The following is a 16,247-nucleotide window of genomic DNA, read 5'->3' as shown; positions in this document are numbered from 1 at the left end:
GAAAAAGCTTTTCTTATCAAATGAAATTATTATACATCATTTTATTGCCCCCTTGAATAGAGTCACCCGACCTGTTTTCCCTGCAGACATGGCTGCCAGAATGTTCAGTGCTGAGTCTGGGGATCAGTTATAATAACTAACTCAGCCCAGGTGCATCTGGTTCTCCTAACAGGTGTGTGCCCTGGGGTTTGCTTTTCTCTTTCGTGTCTTGTTGTGCGTGCTCAGTCGCTCGGTTGTGTCCGACTCTTTGCTACCCTGTGGACTGTAGCCCACGAGGTTCCTCTGTCCATGGAATTTTCCAAGCAAGAATACTGGAGTGGGTAGCCATTTCTTACTCCGGGGGATCGTCCTGACCCAGGAGTTGAACCCAAACCTCGTTCTGAACCCGAACCTGACAGGAGAATTCTTTACAACTGTACCACCTGGGAAGCTGTGTCTTGTTGTACCCCCAGTTTAAATATCATGAGCAATCTTTGTGCTGTGAAAAAGTGTTCTTCAGCCTGGAGGGGTTGGAAAATGTCAGTGTTGTTTCCAGCTCCACCTGACTGACCAGTTCTACATCAAGCAGGACGTCTGTCCCCTCTCTCTAGGCCTCGATTTCCTCACTTGTGAAATATGGATTGACCTGCTGGTACCTGTCAAGTTTGCCTGTTACAGAATCACCTGGGACTCATGCAGTTTCCCAGGCCCCTTCTCTGGACTAGAAGTGGGAGGAAACTGGAATCTGTATCTTTAGACCAAGCTTCCCGGTAGATTTTTACCTAGTGGCTAGTTTGGAAAACACTAAAACACGATTGTTGCTAAGGTTTGGCTCTACACTATGAGCTATAAATTTAGATAAACAATTCTTTAGAAAGGTGAAGTATGATAGTGATTTTGAAATGATATGCCTTGTATTTACTGAATATCATTTATTATGATCCTCAGTTTCCATGTTTAAACACACAAAGGGCACACCTTGTATTTCCCTTTGCAAATGAAAACCCCACCCAGGGGCTGTTCCTCATGCAGCCTTAATCCTGCATTCAGACCTCCCCATTCTTGCCCAGACCTCCCCAGTCTTGCCCAGACCTCCCCAGTCTTGCCCGCAGAGGCCCCACTCCTCTAGGAGACACATTGCCCCTGACACATGACTCGCTCCCCGCTCCTAGTTCCCCCCTCCCCACCCCACCGTGGGTGCTTACTCAAATGTCACTGATCAGCGAGGCCTTCTGTGGGGCTGATTTGGCTGCCCCTCCATTTCCTGCCCTCCTTCCCTGCGCTGTTTTTCCACGCATCACTATCTAACCTACTGCAGAGCACACCTGTTTATCTGACTTGCCATCTGTCTCCCCCAACTGGAACACAAGCTCCTTAAGGGCAGAGATTTTCATCTGACTGATCTGTTCCCCCGCTAGAGCCTCAGGGCCTGGGCTGGGACATAGTAGATGCTAAATTAATATTTTTGGAATCAGTGAATGATTGATGAAGGATGGATGAAGGAACGAATAAATGAACTTCCAGGAAAAGCCCAGATGTTTCACCTCCAGCCCCATGCCAGGTTCCAGACATCCTGCAACCAAGTCCCTAGCCTCTTGGCTTTTGCATGCACTGGTCACATCAGAATCCCATGACTGAGCTGCCTCTTTGGTGGACATTACTGCTTCTTAATCCCTGGGCAGGAGGCTCCAGTTACCACCCCCAATCCACTCCTGCTCACGGCTCCCTCCCTGACCCGTGTCCTTTGACATAGCTGCTCCTCCTCTGTTTCTTTCTCGCCCTTTCCTCTTAGGACCCAATGAGACCTTGGTCATCTTTGCTCCAGTCTGGGGTTATCTAACTCCCAATCATACTCATCAGCTTTCTCTAAAACAAAATTTTCTCATTAAAAAGAGAGGAAATAACAGATGCTGGGATCCGGTTCTCAGCTAGAAGGATGAAACAAGAATTGCAGGCCCAGGAAGGAGGTGAGATTAAGCTGCAGCCTTTAATCTGGGGCCCAGCGAAAGCTTGGGGCCCGGGTTCAGGCTCTTGGGGCTCTTCTATTTTAACTGGCCTCTGTGATGTTTAATGTAAGTGAGCATTTGAATTAGGGGAAATGGTTATGCTTGCTCTCTGCAGAAAGTTTAGAATAAACACATAAAATCAAAGACACTATAGCTAACACATAGAAAATTTAATAGTGCCAGGCATTGTTCTAAGTGCCTTTACATGTACCAACTTACTGATGCCCATAACAACATGGAAAAGCAAAAAAACACTGTGCTTCCAAAATCAGGAAATATGGCCTACACCACAGTCAGGCAAAGCAAAACAAAACAAAACACAAAACATTTTGCACCCTGAAATAAACCAAAATAACCACAGATTCACCCCTGACTAGTTGAGACTTCCCTGGTGGTCCAGTGGTTTCGAAACTGCCTTGAAATGCAGGGGATGTGTGTTCAATCCCTGGCCAGAGAACTAACATCCCACATGCCTTGGAGCAATTGAGACCACACACCACAATGAAAGATCCCATAATGCAGATCTGTGCTGAAACTAAGACCTCACCACTAACCCAATACAACCAACTGAATAAGTACAGAACTTAAAAACAAAACAAAAAAACTTGACTGGTTGTGATACCCAAAGAATAAAATCTTGATTATTTCTTGTGAACCTGGACTCCTTAACAAAAGCAATTATTTAATGTCTGAAGACACCCTGACCTTTGTGAATATGAGCATTGCACGAAAAGGTGTTTTTTCAATAATGAGCAGACTAATATAAGTGTGGTAGCTATACTATTTTTCTAGTTGCTGTAGCAAATTACATAGCAAAGACTCTTGCAGTCTTTACAAGTAAATTTTTCCTTTCCTTTTCTAAAGCTTGTGTCTCAGTTTTTCTTTGATAAACTATGATGTGCTGCTACTGCTAAGTCACTTCAGTCGTGTCCGACTCTGTGTGACCCCATAGACGGAAGCCCACCAGGCTCCCCTGTCCCTGGGATTCTCCAGGCAAGAACACTGGAGTGGGTTGCCATTTCCTTCTCCAATGTGTGAAAGTGAAAAGTGAAAGTGAAGTCGCTCAGTCGTGTCCGACCCTTAGCGACCCCATGGACTGCAGCCCACCAGGCTCCTTCATCCATGGGATTTTCCAGGCAAGAGTACTGGAGTGGCTTGCCATTGCCTTCTCCGAAACTATGATGTAGTTTTGCCCAATTATTGTCCATTTTAGAGATAGGAAGACTGAGGCACAGTGACGTGGAGAGATTGAATTACATGTGACTGACGTGAATTCACACAGGCATTCTGCTCCAAACACACCCTCCCCCATAACTTAGCCACTCAACATAACCAATATTAACCTTTTAATGCTTAAACTTCCAGTCCTTTTCACTTACATATGTCTTTATTTTATTTTTCAGGATAAGAATCAGCCTGCCTCCATTTCACTACATCTTCTTCAGCCCCATTTTTTACAATCATCTGTCACCTAGCTGTCCATCATTCAGTATCACCAGTCTTAGATCTTTCCAATTCTGTACACTTGTGTGTAGCCTTTCTATTCCAAGCGCTACTATGTGAGGGATGAGAGATGAAAAGGCTAGGGTATCTCTCTTCCAGGAGCTCACTGGCTAGTGTATGATTCTCAATCCTGGCTGCATACTAGGATCATCTGAAGAACTCTTAAAATATCTCCAACCACCCCAACTAAGACCATTCCCTGCAACAGGGGCCTGGGCATCAGCATTTTTAAAGCTCCCAGATGATTTCAGTGTCCAGTCAGGGTTGAGATCTCAGGGTCAGGGGACATATGCTTCCACCTGATGTGCTAACACCTGCCCTCTCTGAAGCTCCCTTCCTGCTTCTTGGGCCTAGACTCCAGTAGCTTCCCTGGGTTTGCAGAATTAGTTTCTGCCCTTTAGTTCAGGCCTTTAGTTTCTGCCCTTAGGCCTGATAGACTTCAGCATCAACAGGCATAGGTTTGGGAGCCTCCTACCCACAGGGATCACCCTCTTCTTCCAACTCTTCTGTTTCGTTAGGTAGAGAAAAGTGACAAGATATTAGGAAGTGGTTCAGGAGAGACATCCTGGGTTTGGGAATCAGAAAGTCCAGGCGTTAGTCCTCTCTTGGCACACATATTACCCTGGCCCAGTCACTTGACCTCTCTAGAGGATGGCAGAAACATGAACAACTTAGCTTGTTCCATTGAATACCTGTAACCGATGGGTCAGTTCTGAGTTTCAAGGAAATCCATAAACTTGTGATGTGACCACAGATGCTGCTTGTCCATGCCATGCCTTTGTACAAATCCAGATAAATTCTGGATGTTAGTAGCCCCTCAGCTGCACACTCTTAAGCAAAGAACAACTTGAACAATTAAACCTAACCTGGAAAGAACTTTATTATTATTTTTAATGCCTTAATTTTTGCTTTTTTTTTTTGGAAATCACTATTTTATTTACTTATTTATGGCTGCACTGGGTCTTCGTTGAAGAGTGCAGGCTTTCTCTAGTTGCCAACGAGCTGGGGCTACCTTCTATTGTGGTGTGCAGGCTTCTCATTGCTGTAGTTTCTCCTGTTGCCAGCATGGGCTCCAAAGCGCTGGCTCACTGGTTGTGGTGCATGGGCTTAGTTGTCCCGCGCGATGTGGGATCTTTCTGGACCAGGGATCTTGGAACCCGGGTCCCCTGCATTGGCAGGCAGATTCTTTTCCACAGAGCCACCGGAAACCTAAAGGAACTTACTTTAAATGAAATTGAACTGACAAGAAAACACTGAGCTTGGGCCTTCATTTGAGCTGAAATGAAGGGATTGCCCATGGGAAAGGGTGGAGGAGATAGAGGAGGCTGCTGCAGAACCTCACACAGCTTTGAATGACTGACTGGACTTCTCTGGCGATCCAAGACTCCATGCTTCCACAGCATGGGGTGCAGGATTAATCCCTGGCCGGAGAACTAAGATCCTGCATAAATAAATAAAAATGACTTGTGAGCAAGGCTGGGCCGATCACGCAGCACACTGCCAGCCTGCCCACTCCCAGCAATCCACTGTGACTGATAACTGGTTTGCAAAGCTAGCAACACAGGTATCCTTGCCTGCATTCACAGCTTTGCAAAGAGAGGTTGTTAAATAAAAAATAAAAATTAAACAGAATCATCACAGCTGCAGACATTAACCTTCCTGAAATGAGGCAGAGCATTTATGAACATTTGTGAAACTGGGCAACTTGGCTCTGAGATACTTCCATCTCCTCTCTGCTTTTCCCTCCCATCCTTTGTGCTACTGAACTTTTGTCCATGTCCAGTGCCCCTGGCTCCCTGCTTGCCGTGTTCCTTCCCTCAGTCACCCCACCCTCCTTTCATTCCCAGTCTACCCTTTCAGTTAACTAGAAAAGTTGTTGGGAAGACTGTAGACTTTGCAATCAGAGAGATCTGGATTAGATTCCCAACTAATTGTGTGCATTTGCATGCCTGCAGGCTCAGTCGCTTCAGTCACGTCCAACTCTTTGCAACCCCATGGACTCCTGCCAGCCTCCTCTCTCCATGGGATTCTCCAGGAGAGAATACTGGAGTAGATAGCCATTCCCTTCTCCAGGGGATCTTCCCAACCCTGGGATTGAACCTGCATCTCTTATATCTCCTGTGTTGGCAGGAAGGTTCTTTACTTAGGGCAGTTACAAAACTCAGGTAAGCTTCAGCTTCCCACTCTAGAAAATGGGGATTATGACACTTAACTGATAGAATGACACCTGGCTGATAGACTTGCTGTGATCATGATTTAAACTAAACAAAAAAATACACACAGTGTCAGGTATATGCTGTATCGTGCTAAGTTGCTTCAGTCATATTTGACTCTTTGCAACCCTATGGACTATAGCCTACGAGGCTCCTCTATCCATGGGATTCTCCAGGCAAGAATACTGGAATGGGCTGCCATGCCCTCCTCCAGGGGATCTTCCTGATTCAGGGATTGAACCCGTGTCTCTTATGTCTCCTATATTAGCAGGTGGGTTCTTTACCACTAGCACCACCTGGGAAGCCTATCGGGCACATAGTAAGTGTTCAATAAATGCTGCTGCTGCTGCTGCTAAGTCACTTCAGTTGTGTCTGACTCTGTGTGACCGCATAGACGGAAGCCCACCAGGCTCCCCTGTCCCTGGGATTCTCCAGGCAAGAACACTGGAGTGGGTTGCCATTTCCTTCTCCAATGTGTGAAAGTGAAAAGTGAAAGTGAAGTCGCTCAGTCGTGTCCGACCCTTAGCGACCCCACGGACTGCAGCCTACCAGGCTCCTCCATCCATGGGATTCTCTAGGCAATAGTACTGGAGTGGCTTGCCATCCTACCAATTTCTCTCTGGAAATGTTTTGCCCTCATTTACTTAAGTTCTTGGAGAAGGACATGGCAACCCACTCCAGTTATCTTGCTGGAGAATCCCATGGACAGAGGAACCTGGTAAGGCTACATTCCAGTATAAATTTGGTTTTTGGGTTTTTTTGCTATGCAACACAGCAGTTGGGGCCCTAGTTCCCTGATCAGGGATAGAACCCATGCCCACTACAATGGGAGCACACAGTCTTAACCACTGAACCACCAGGAAAGACCCTAGATATTTATACTTTTTATTATTAAAAAGCATCTTTTTGTACTATAACATCTGCTGCTGCTGCTGCTAAGTCACTTCAGTCGTGTCCGACTCTGTGTGACCCATAGACGGAAGCCCACCAGGCTCCCCCGTCCCTGGGATTCTCCAGGCAAGAACACTGGAGTGGGTTGCCATTTCCTTCTCCAATGTGTGAAAGTGAAAAGTGAAAGTGAAGTCGCTCAGTCGTGTCCGACCCTTAGCGACCCCACGGACTGCAGCCTACCAGGCTCCTCCATCCATGGGATTTTCTAGGCAAGAGTACTGGAGTGGCTTGCCATTGCAGTGTGTGTTAATTTGTTAAAGACCCAGAGAAGCAAAAGGAAAACAAAAAAAACCCCACAACTGCCCCCCCATCTGTCCATATACAGTAGCAGCCACTTGTTGAGTGATATGAGTGAGGCAGCTGCTAAGCCCATTTGAACATTTAATCCTTACGACTCTATAAAATTGGTGTTATTTAAATCTCCATTTAACAGATGATTAAACAAAGTCTTGGAAAGACCAGGTGTGCTGCCCAAGTTCACATAGCCAATAAGGAGCAGAGCTGGGATTTTCAAGGCTTTATTTCTTGATAAGAAACTTTCACGTGGTGGAGAAGATATTAATATTTGGGAGCTGGGGAGCTTTTCGGGGGCTCAGAAATCTCAGTCCTTCAGCAACCTCTCTCTCCAGAGATCCCTGCCTGCTCCGCTGTCCCTGGCCTTACCCACCTGACCACATGTGCCAGTTTCAACAATTGCCTCATCTTTGCCAGCTGCATCAACCATATATTAATATGTCCTTTATATTATTAATATACATATATGTGCTGTATATAATTAATATAACCCTGTGGGGGCTACTACAAAGCATGGACAGAACTCTCCCTGGGAGGGCTGCTGGAGCCAGAGGTCCTTCTCATCACTACCTTGTAGGATGACCTTGGATGGATCCCTTGAGAGTCCCCATCTCTCAAGAGAATAATAACAATCAGTTTTTCCTGTGGTTCTAAAGAAGGAAAAGTATTTAAGACCACCCAGATAGTAGAATCTAAAAAGAAATGATACAGATGAGCTTACAAAACAGACCTACATATGAGGGCTGCCATATGATATTTCTCCTCCGTCTGACTTGCTTCACTCAGTTTGACAGTCTCTAGGTCTCTCCATGCTGAAGACCGTCCAGATAGTTTAAATGCCATGTAACAGTTACTGAAACAACTAAAGGCAAGAAAAATCTACATATAACGTGTTGACAGTGTTCAAACGGCATTTGATGAGTTGAGATTAGGAGCAATAGACCAACCAATACCAAAGTCGCCTTAAGTCGTGGTACAGGAGTAGGCAAATGCTTACTGATTAGAAAATTTACCTGACATGCAAACACAGAATAGGAAGGTTCAGTGTGGCAGTGCATGGGGGGAAGCCGAGGGTGAGACTGAGATTGGCTGTAGTCAGGCGAATCTGGGCTGCGGAATCCCCACTTTTGTCTGATCCTGTAGGACCCTTCCCGGAAGAGGCTGAGTTCCCTAATCTTAGTCTACCTTGTTTAGAGTTTGTGGAACCTGGGCTTTGTCTAAGGGTCAATTACATCTCTTTGAATCTCAGAATAAGAATATTAAACTGAGAAATAGGAGGAGAAGGTGGGCTGAGGCTACCTGCAGATGCTCAAAACCCCAGGAGAGGGTCCTGCGGATGTCCTCATCTGAGCGTGGGTGCCCGAACCAGCCAAGTGTGCTCAAATCAAGCCACCCATTGTTCAGACTCATGGCTTTCTTAGTCTAAAGCCCTAAGAAAAACTGGTTTTAGGTGGCCAAAAAGCACATGAAAAGATGGTCAACATCACTAATTATTAGAGAAATGCAAATCAAAACTACAAGGAAGTATTTCCTCACACCACTCGGAATAGCCATCACCAAAATATCTACAAACCATAAATGCTGGAGAGAGTGTGAGAAAAGCAAACCCTCCCACACTGTTGGTGGGAGCATAAATTGGTACAGCCACTATGGAGCGCAGTATGGAGGATCCTTAAGAAACTGAAAATAGAGCTACCATTGTTCTTGTTGTTCAGCCACTCGGTCATGTCCGACTCTCTGCGACCCCATGGACTGCAGCACACCAGGCTTCCCTGTCCTCCACCATCTCCCGAGGCTGGCTCAAACTCATGTTCGTTGAGTCAGTGATGCCACTATCATCTGCCATATGATCACACAATCCCATTCCTGGGCATATATCCAGAGAAAGCCATAATTCAAAAACACACATGCACCCCAATGTTTATTGCAGCACTATTTGCAATAGCCAAGACATGGAAGCAATCTAAATTTCCATCAATGGATAAAGAAGATTTGGTCCATATATACAAAGGAATATTAGTCATAAAAAAGAACTAAATGATGCCATTTGCAGCAACATGGATGAACTTAGAGATTGTCTTGTGTGTGTAGTGTTTTTATTTTTTTGGCCGTGTGGCATGTGGGATCTTAGTTCCCCAACCAGGGATCGAATCCATGCCATGGAAGCATTGAGTTTTGACCACTGGACTGCTGGGGAAGTCCCTGCAATATCATCATATGAAATGAAGTAAGTCATTTACAGAAAGACAAATATCATATGATATTTCTTATATGTGGAATCATTTTTAAAAATGGTACAAGTGAACTTTTTTACAGAACAGAAATAGAGTTACAGATGTAGAAAACAAACTTCAGGTTACCAGGTGGGGAAGGGGTGTGGGACAAATTGGGAGATTGGGATGGACATACACAATACTACATACAAAACAGATAACTAATAAAGACCTGCTGTATACCTCAGGGAACTCTACTCAATGCTCTGTGATGACCTATATGGAAAAGTAATCTAAAAAAGAATGGATATATGTATGTATATAACTGATGCATTTTGCTGAACAGCAGAAACTAACACATTATAAATTAACCATACTCCAATAAAAATTAATTTAAAAAAATAGAAGCCCTGTGGTTTTCAACCACCAGCTTCTGCAACAGGAAGAAGAAAGTACTGTATTTCTTCCGGGCTTCAACAGCCTCTGAAAACAATGCCGTTTCTGTTTCAGATAATGATGCCCTGAAATAACCTGCCCATCCCTCCAGTTTTGCTCACACCTAGTCAATAATTAATTGGCCAACTAGCATTCTTGGAGACACCAGTGAAGACCTGGTGTTATTTAGGCCTAAAAAGATACTTTGAGGTTCACAGCCCTACTCCTGCCCTCAAGGAGTTTAGCATTCAGAGGGTGTTTGAATCACCTAGGAGCTGGGCACCATGGGCACAGGAGAAAAAAACAGTACAGGAAATACCTTCCCTAGCATCAGGTTGAGCAAAATACCACCCTGATGACATTTGCCTGGGTCTGCAAATGTTTACCCAGGGATGGCACCACGTGGAGCGTTCGTTATACACCTAAATTTGCCTTTGCAGGCTGCATTTTCCTTACACATTTCCCAGGACTGAGAAAAGGAAGGCAAGGAATATTAATCAGTTGCTAACCAGTCAGCCCGGTGCTGGAAGCTTTGCAGGCGTCATTTCAGCTCCCCAACCACCTGGTGGGAAATCTAATTGTTCCTGCTTACTTCAGAGAGTTGGCACCCTTGAGGCACTAGGGCTCAGGGACTAAGGGCATGTGCTTGTGAGTGAGTGGGGGGCTTAAGGAAAATTCCAGCTCATGAAAAAAGGACCTTGGGTGCTGGCTAAGGAATGGGACTTCTTCCTGGAAGTTACAGGGGCCACAGAAGGATGATAGTGACACAGGCATCTGATCAAATCTGCAGTAAAGCTTTCTGACAGCCATGTGAGGGCTGGTGGGGATGGAGGAGGAGGATTGTAGAATGAGAACAGGAGAAGAGCTCTGGATGAGCAAACCCGTTGTCCGCACCCCCTCACTACCCTCAGCCCCTAAACTCACACACAGAGTAATGGTCTCTGGATTCAAATAAAGCATTTCAATAACCCAGTTTAAAATTTTACACCCCAGTCAGTGGCCCCTGTATTAATCTGGATAATCAGAATTGACTAAACTGAGTCAACTGAAAGAAGTTTGTGCTGTGGGCAACAGCCCTGGTAGGTGGCTGCTATGTGGACAGGCTTGATGAGATTTGGCATTGTGGCTGAGGGAGTAGGAGGGCAGGGGAGGGGCAGGAAGGCCCTGGGTTTTGGATTTAGTCAGGCTTTGAATTCTGACTTGTCCATTGAGAAAGTCATTTAATCTCTCTGATCCTGTTTATGCCTCCACTCATCTGTAAGATAGATTTCATCATACCTGTTTCATGACTATGGAGTTGGATCAGTCTCACTGCCTACCACCTCAGTGGTGCCCAGGAAATACCAGCTGATGTCATCGTTTGAACCCAGTGGTGCCCAGGAAATACCAGCTGATGTCATCGCTTGAACCCAGTGGTGCCCAGGAAATACCAGCTGATGTCATCGCTTGAACCCAGTGGTGCCCAGGAAATACCAGCTGATGTCATCGCTTGAACCTGGTTGCTTTACAGGGCCAGCACAGACCTGCGTGGCTCTTCCCCATGGAGCAACAGTGCCTCTTGGTGGCTAAATGGGGAATGACAGGTCCTCCAGGTGCCAGGGCCCTGCTCCTACCCACCTCACACCCCACAGGTTAGAAGTCTTCTTAGTCCTACCCGATCAGAGCTGACAACTCAGGCCCATCCAGCACACACCTCTCACAAGAGCCCACTCTTCATGCTCACCAGCAAGTGACAGGCTCAGTTGTCCCCAGTATGAGAGGACCTCAAACCTAGTGGGAACCACTAGCGAGGAAGAAAAGGCAACTTTCAGTAGCCTGATAACAGTTTTCTAGACATGACCTCCAAGCCCTCCCACCCGACCCCCGAGATTTATGAGTTGAAAGCAAAATGCCAGTTGCACAGACAGGCAGCCCTCAAAGAAAACAAGGCAGGAAGGATTCCATTTCAACAAACACATCGAAGGCTCCATCCAGGCCCCTGGCTCCAGGGATAAGCCGTAGCTACAATGGTCAGCCGGAGAAGGCAATGGCGAGCCACTCCAGTACTCTTGCCTAGAAAATCCCATGGATGGAGGAGCCTGGTAGGCTGCAGTCCGTGGGGTCACTAAGGGTCGGACACGACTGAGCGACTTCACTTTCACTTTTCACTTTCACACATTGGAGAAGGAAATGGCAACCCACTCCAGTGTTCTTGCCTGGAGAATCCCGGGGACGGGGGACCCTGGTGGGCTTCTGTCTATGGGGTCACGCAGAGTCGGACACGACTGAAGTGACGCAGCAGCAGCACAATGGTCAGCACAAAGAAAAAGAAAAAAAGCCCTGACCTCAGGTGCTGACTATTAAGTGGAGAAATAACCTCATCGGATACATAATTACAGACTGTAACAGACTCGAAGGAAAGGTTCAAGGTGCTGACCCCACCCAAGACAAGATGAAGTGTGTTCCTTGCTGCTCCTATGGGCCTCACAAGCACCCTGCTGATTGATGGGCTACCCCTAGGCTCTGTGCATATAGCATGTATTTAAATGTTCACTGCTGGAATTGCCTGGTGGTCCAGTGGTTAAGAATCTGCCTGCCAATGCAGGAGACATGGGTTCGATACCTAGTCAGGGAAGATTCCATGTGCCGAGGGGGAAGCAAGCACATGTGCCAGTTGAGAAGCCCATGCACCCTAGAGCCTGTGCCCCGCAATAAGAGAAGCCACTACAGTGAGAAGCCCGAGAACAACTAGAGAGGAGCCTCTGTTCACTGCAACTAGAGAAAGCCTGCACGCAGCAACAAAGACCCAGTGCAGCCAAAAATAAATAGGTGTTCACTGCTTTTGAATGTGGGCCAGTGTGGCTCTGGTCTGTCTAGCCCTCCACCTGGTAGACAGGAGTCAGGGAAGTCATCAATCAATGAATAGGCTTTAATCAGTGTTGGTTTTATAAAAAGAGCATTCCCAGAAGCAGGAGCAGCATGTTCAAAGGTTCTGAGGTGGGATCTCACAGAGAACTTTGGTGCCCAGAAATCGAGAGTGGGGGTGGTAACACTAAAGCAGTGGGCAGAGCTCAGGCCACTAGGCGCTGGAGCCATAATCAGTAGTGTGACCTTGATCAGAAGAACAGAGGGAAACCACATTCATTTCTCCTGCCTCTGCCATCCACCCACACACCCTGCCTACCCCGAACACTAGCGGAGACAAGCCCTGTCTTGCTGCCTCCCTCTGCCCATCACTGCCCAGGGGACCTTTATCAAGTCTTTTCCAGAGCCCATCCCTTTTCTTCTCCTCCCAACAGCATCCTATCAAACTGTGTCTGAGATGTTTTTTCCCTTTCCTTTCTTCCTCTCTACTTTCCACAGTAAAATCCTGCTAAATTCAAAGCCATACTCTTGCTTTTAAGCTGCAAGGATTTCCTGCCAGCCCTGTGTGCCCAGCCCTGTGGTAAGGTGAGCCTGGGGCTAGAAGAGAAAATACACTCCTTCCTTACCCTGAAAGGGCTTCTCGTGTTGTCCTGAGGCCAGAGACTGCCTCTCAGCTAGAGACACTCACATCTGAGCCCTATCCATGGAAACCACACTTATCAATGCCCTCTTTCTCCTTCTGAACGTTCAGGTCCTCACACAGGAGTCAGTCTGCTGGGCAGTCAGTTCATCTGGTTAATGACTTGAGATACGCAAGCAAGGACCCCTGGACCTGAAGTCTAAAAACCTGGGTTTGCAGCCTGGACCTGCCATATTTTAACTGTACATCCTGAAACAAATTTCCTAACTTCTCTGGACTATGTTTTCTTCATTAATAAACTGAAGGTTAGCAAGACTTTCTCTGCCTTCTTTGCCTACTTTATGAGGATCAAACAAGGCCTTGTAGTGGTCCCAGATGGGGGTCCTGAGACATGTAGCATCCATGAGATCCTTTTCACCAGCCCACAGTGGGCTTCCCAGTTGGCGCTAGTGGTGAAGAATCCACCTGCCAGTGCAGGGGACATAAGGGATGTGGGTTCGATCCCTGGGTTGGAAGATCCTCTAGAGGGAGGGCATAGCAACCCACTCCAGTATTCTTGCCTGGAGAATCCCATAAACAGAAGAGCCTGGTGGGCTATAGTCCATGGGGTCACAAAGAGTCGGACACGAGTGAAGCGACTTAGCACACACTCATAGTGAGATGAGAAAAATAAGGACAATGGAGGGAGGCTTTTACAAATGGAGATTTATTCAACTTAAAGTCTGGCCTTTATTCTGCAACTGTTTCCTTCTTTGCATTGAAATTACATTTACTTTACTATTTTATGAAATGATGTTGGCAGAGTTTTTTTTTTAATGTTTTTACTTGCCAAAAGGTAACTACTCAATGTGCAGGGGAATTTACTAGTCTATGAAACTCCCAATCTTCCTGAGTAAAGGAACCAGAAAGCTCTGTAACCCAACAATAGTCCTGTCTTCCTTCACAAGCCTCGCTGCCTAGACTGCTGGTCACAGTCTGGATTCTTGGCTTCTCCTCTTGGCATCTTGGAATCAGACTTTAGGTTTGACCACTAGCTATGCCTAGCTAGTGTGTGTCTTGAACACATTGTACATGGTCTCTATACTATAACGTGTGTAGCAATAGCAAAGATTAAACATGAATCACAATGCAAGCCGTGATTATTATACTATTTTTCTCCAGCCCAGCTAACCAGCCCCCAGCTGCCTGTGCCAAGTCTTAAGCCACTATGTCCTCTGTTTTTCTTTCTCTGTCTTCAAGGCCTTTCCAGGTCTGCCCTTCGGAGCTAAGAAGATATTGACTTCTCCTGCAAAGTTCTTAGAAAAACATACAGAACTGGTCCTAACAAACAGAAAGAAGAGGGACTTTGTAATTTTCATTTTTCATTTAAAAAAAAACCTACCCATTGACTCTCAAATGAGGAATTGCTTTTAGGTTCTCGGTGATTACCGGCCACAGTTAAGCCAGGAAGCCAACTTCGGAAGGCAAGATTTGAGAGAAGCCCTATTTGGTGGGAGCCAAGGGTTGTCTTTTTAAGGAAAACTTTTCCTACTTTAGTATTCCTTCTTTGGGACCAGACTCCTAATCCCTTCCACTCCTGTCAAATCTGTGTGCTCCCAGCTGTTTGCTGAGAGGACAGTACTGCTCCGGTCTTGCTCGTGGTTACAGAGCACAGGGAGCTGGACCGTGCCCGTGTCCTGAAGGCTCTCCTTCCAGTGAGGACTCGCACTCACCCCTGGATTAGCACTGGAAGGCAAGACGCTCAGCCGTGGGCTTCTGGAGCAAGCTGATAATGCCAGCTAGTTTCCACCTCTGCTCTCCTGGGAGTCAGCTGCTGACACAATCTGTAGAGATAGGCAGAGGTAACATGCTTTTGCTCTTTTTCTTTTCAATTTTTAAAAATTGAAGTATAGTTGATTTAGGGCTTCCCTAGTGGCTCAGTGATAAAGAATCCCGCTGCCAATGCAGGATTTACAGTTTTGATCCCTGGGGTGGGACGATCCCCTGGAGTAGGAAATGACAAGCCACTCTAGTATTCTTACCTGGAAAATTCCACAGACAGAGGAGCCTGGCAGGGTATAGTCCATGGAGTCACGAAAGAGTTGGACATGACCTGGTGACTAAACAACAATAAATACATGATTTACAATATTGTGTTTGTTTCAGGTGTATAGCATAGGGATTCGGTATTTTTACAGATTATATTCCATTATAGGCTATTATGGGATAATGGGTATACTTCCCTGTGCTATACAGTAAAATCCTTAATGCTTATCTATCTGATGTGTAGTAGTTTTTGTCTGTTAATAGCATGCCTCTAATTTATCTCTCTCCCACCTCCCTCTTCCCTTTGCTAACCACAGTTTGTTCTCTGTGTTAGTCTAGCTCCCTTCATCTGCAGTTCCCTAGGCTCTACTCTCCTCTCTGTGCAGCCTGAACCCCAAGCCTGGTGGCCAGATGCCTCAGCCAGGTTGTCAGTGTGCCCAGGAAGAAGAGGAATCAGGTCTCACCCAGCGTTATAAGTAAGAGTCCTGAGAGTCACCCTAATTGGCCAGCTCTTCCCACCTGGAATGTTCTTCCTGCCAACACCACCCTTAAAGCCGAGTCCACCTGAATTCCCACCTCCTCTGCAGCACACACTCCTCCCCTCGGGGCTCCTGCAGGACACTGCTCTGGTGTGGAGGGAACCAGTGAGCGAACATCCGCATCTGCACAAATCCATCCTCTCTCGGTGTGTCCACACTTTCTCAGTCTGGATCTACCCTTGTGCTCCAGCTGGACTGTGGAATGGGCCAAGTGCCACGACCCACAATGGGAGGGGACAGGTGACTCTGGTCTCCCCAGAACAGGCCCTAAGTAACTGAGCCAACAGAGCCTGGAGCATGAAGGTATACAGGTTATACTGACTGCAAGTCTTTATTACTCTCCAGAGATTCAGATGAGTTAAGTGGAAAATTGCATTAATTATTAGACAGAAATGAGTTACTCTCTTATTCTCTCAGACCCTGACAGAGAAAGCAGCCTTCAAGAGAAACACACTGTGCAATGAGACATAAACTGAAGTAAATAAAAATCTGTTGAACGTGTTCTTTAATTCATCACATATTGTTTGAGTATCTACTATGCACCAGAAAATCTAGATAGTCAAGATTTTGTTGAATGTATTCTTTAATTCATCACATGTTGTTTG

General features: G+C 46.2%; 1 long non-coding RNA gene across 2 annotated transcripts; it reads right to left on the bottom strand.

Moving 5' to 3' along the window:
* Positions 1-2,041: 2,041 nt before the first annotated feature.
* LOC148776215 (uncharacterized) lies at positions 2,042-15,806 on the bottom strand. 2 transcript variants are annotated; one of them, XR_016038596.1, is made up of 5 exons: positions 15,680-15,806; positions 15,100-15,177; positions 14,791-14,901; positions 4,831-4,929; positions 2,042-4,697 (listed from the first exon to the last, which is right to left on the bottom strand). It is a non-coding gene; the product is annotated as an uncharacterized LOC148776215 (long non-coding RNA). The 2 variants fall into 2 exon arrangements; XR_016038595.1 differs by having other exon boundaries at positions 2,042-4,929.
* Between the last annotated feature and the right edge of the window lie 441 nt (positions 15,807-16,247).

The sequence above is a fragment of the Moschus berezovskii genome, chromosome 11, assembly GCF_049115385.1.
Source record: "Moschus berezovskii isolate FMDL1 chromosome 11, NW_MosBer_1.0, whole genome shotgun sequence".
NCBI lineage: Eukaryota > Metazoa > Chordata > Mammalia > Artiodactyla > Moschidae > Moschus > Moschus berezovskii.
Note: the sequence above shows the minus strand (reverse complement) of the source record. Positions and strands in the feature narration are given on the sequence as shown.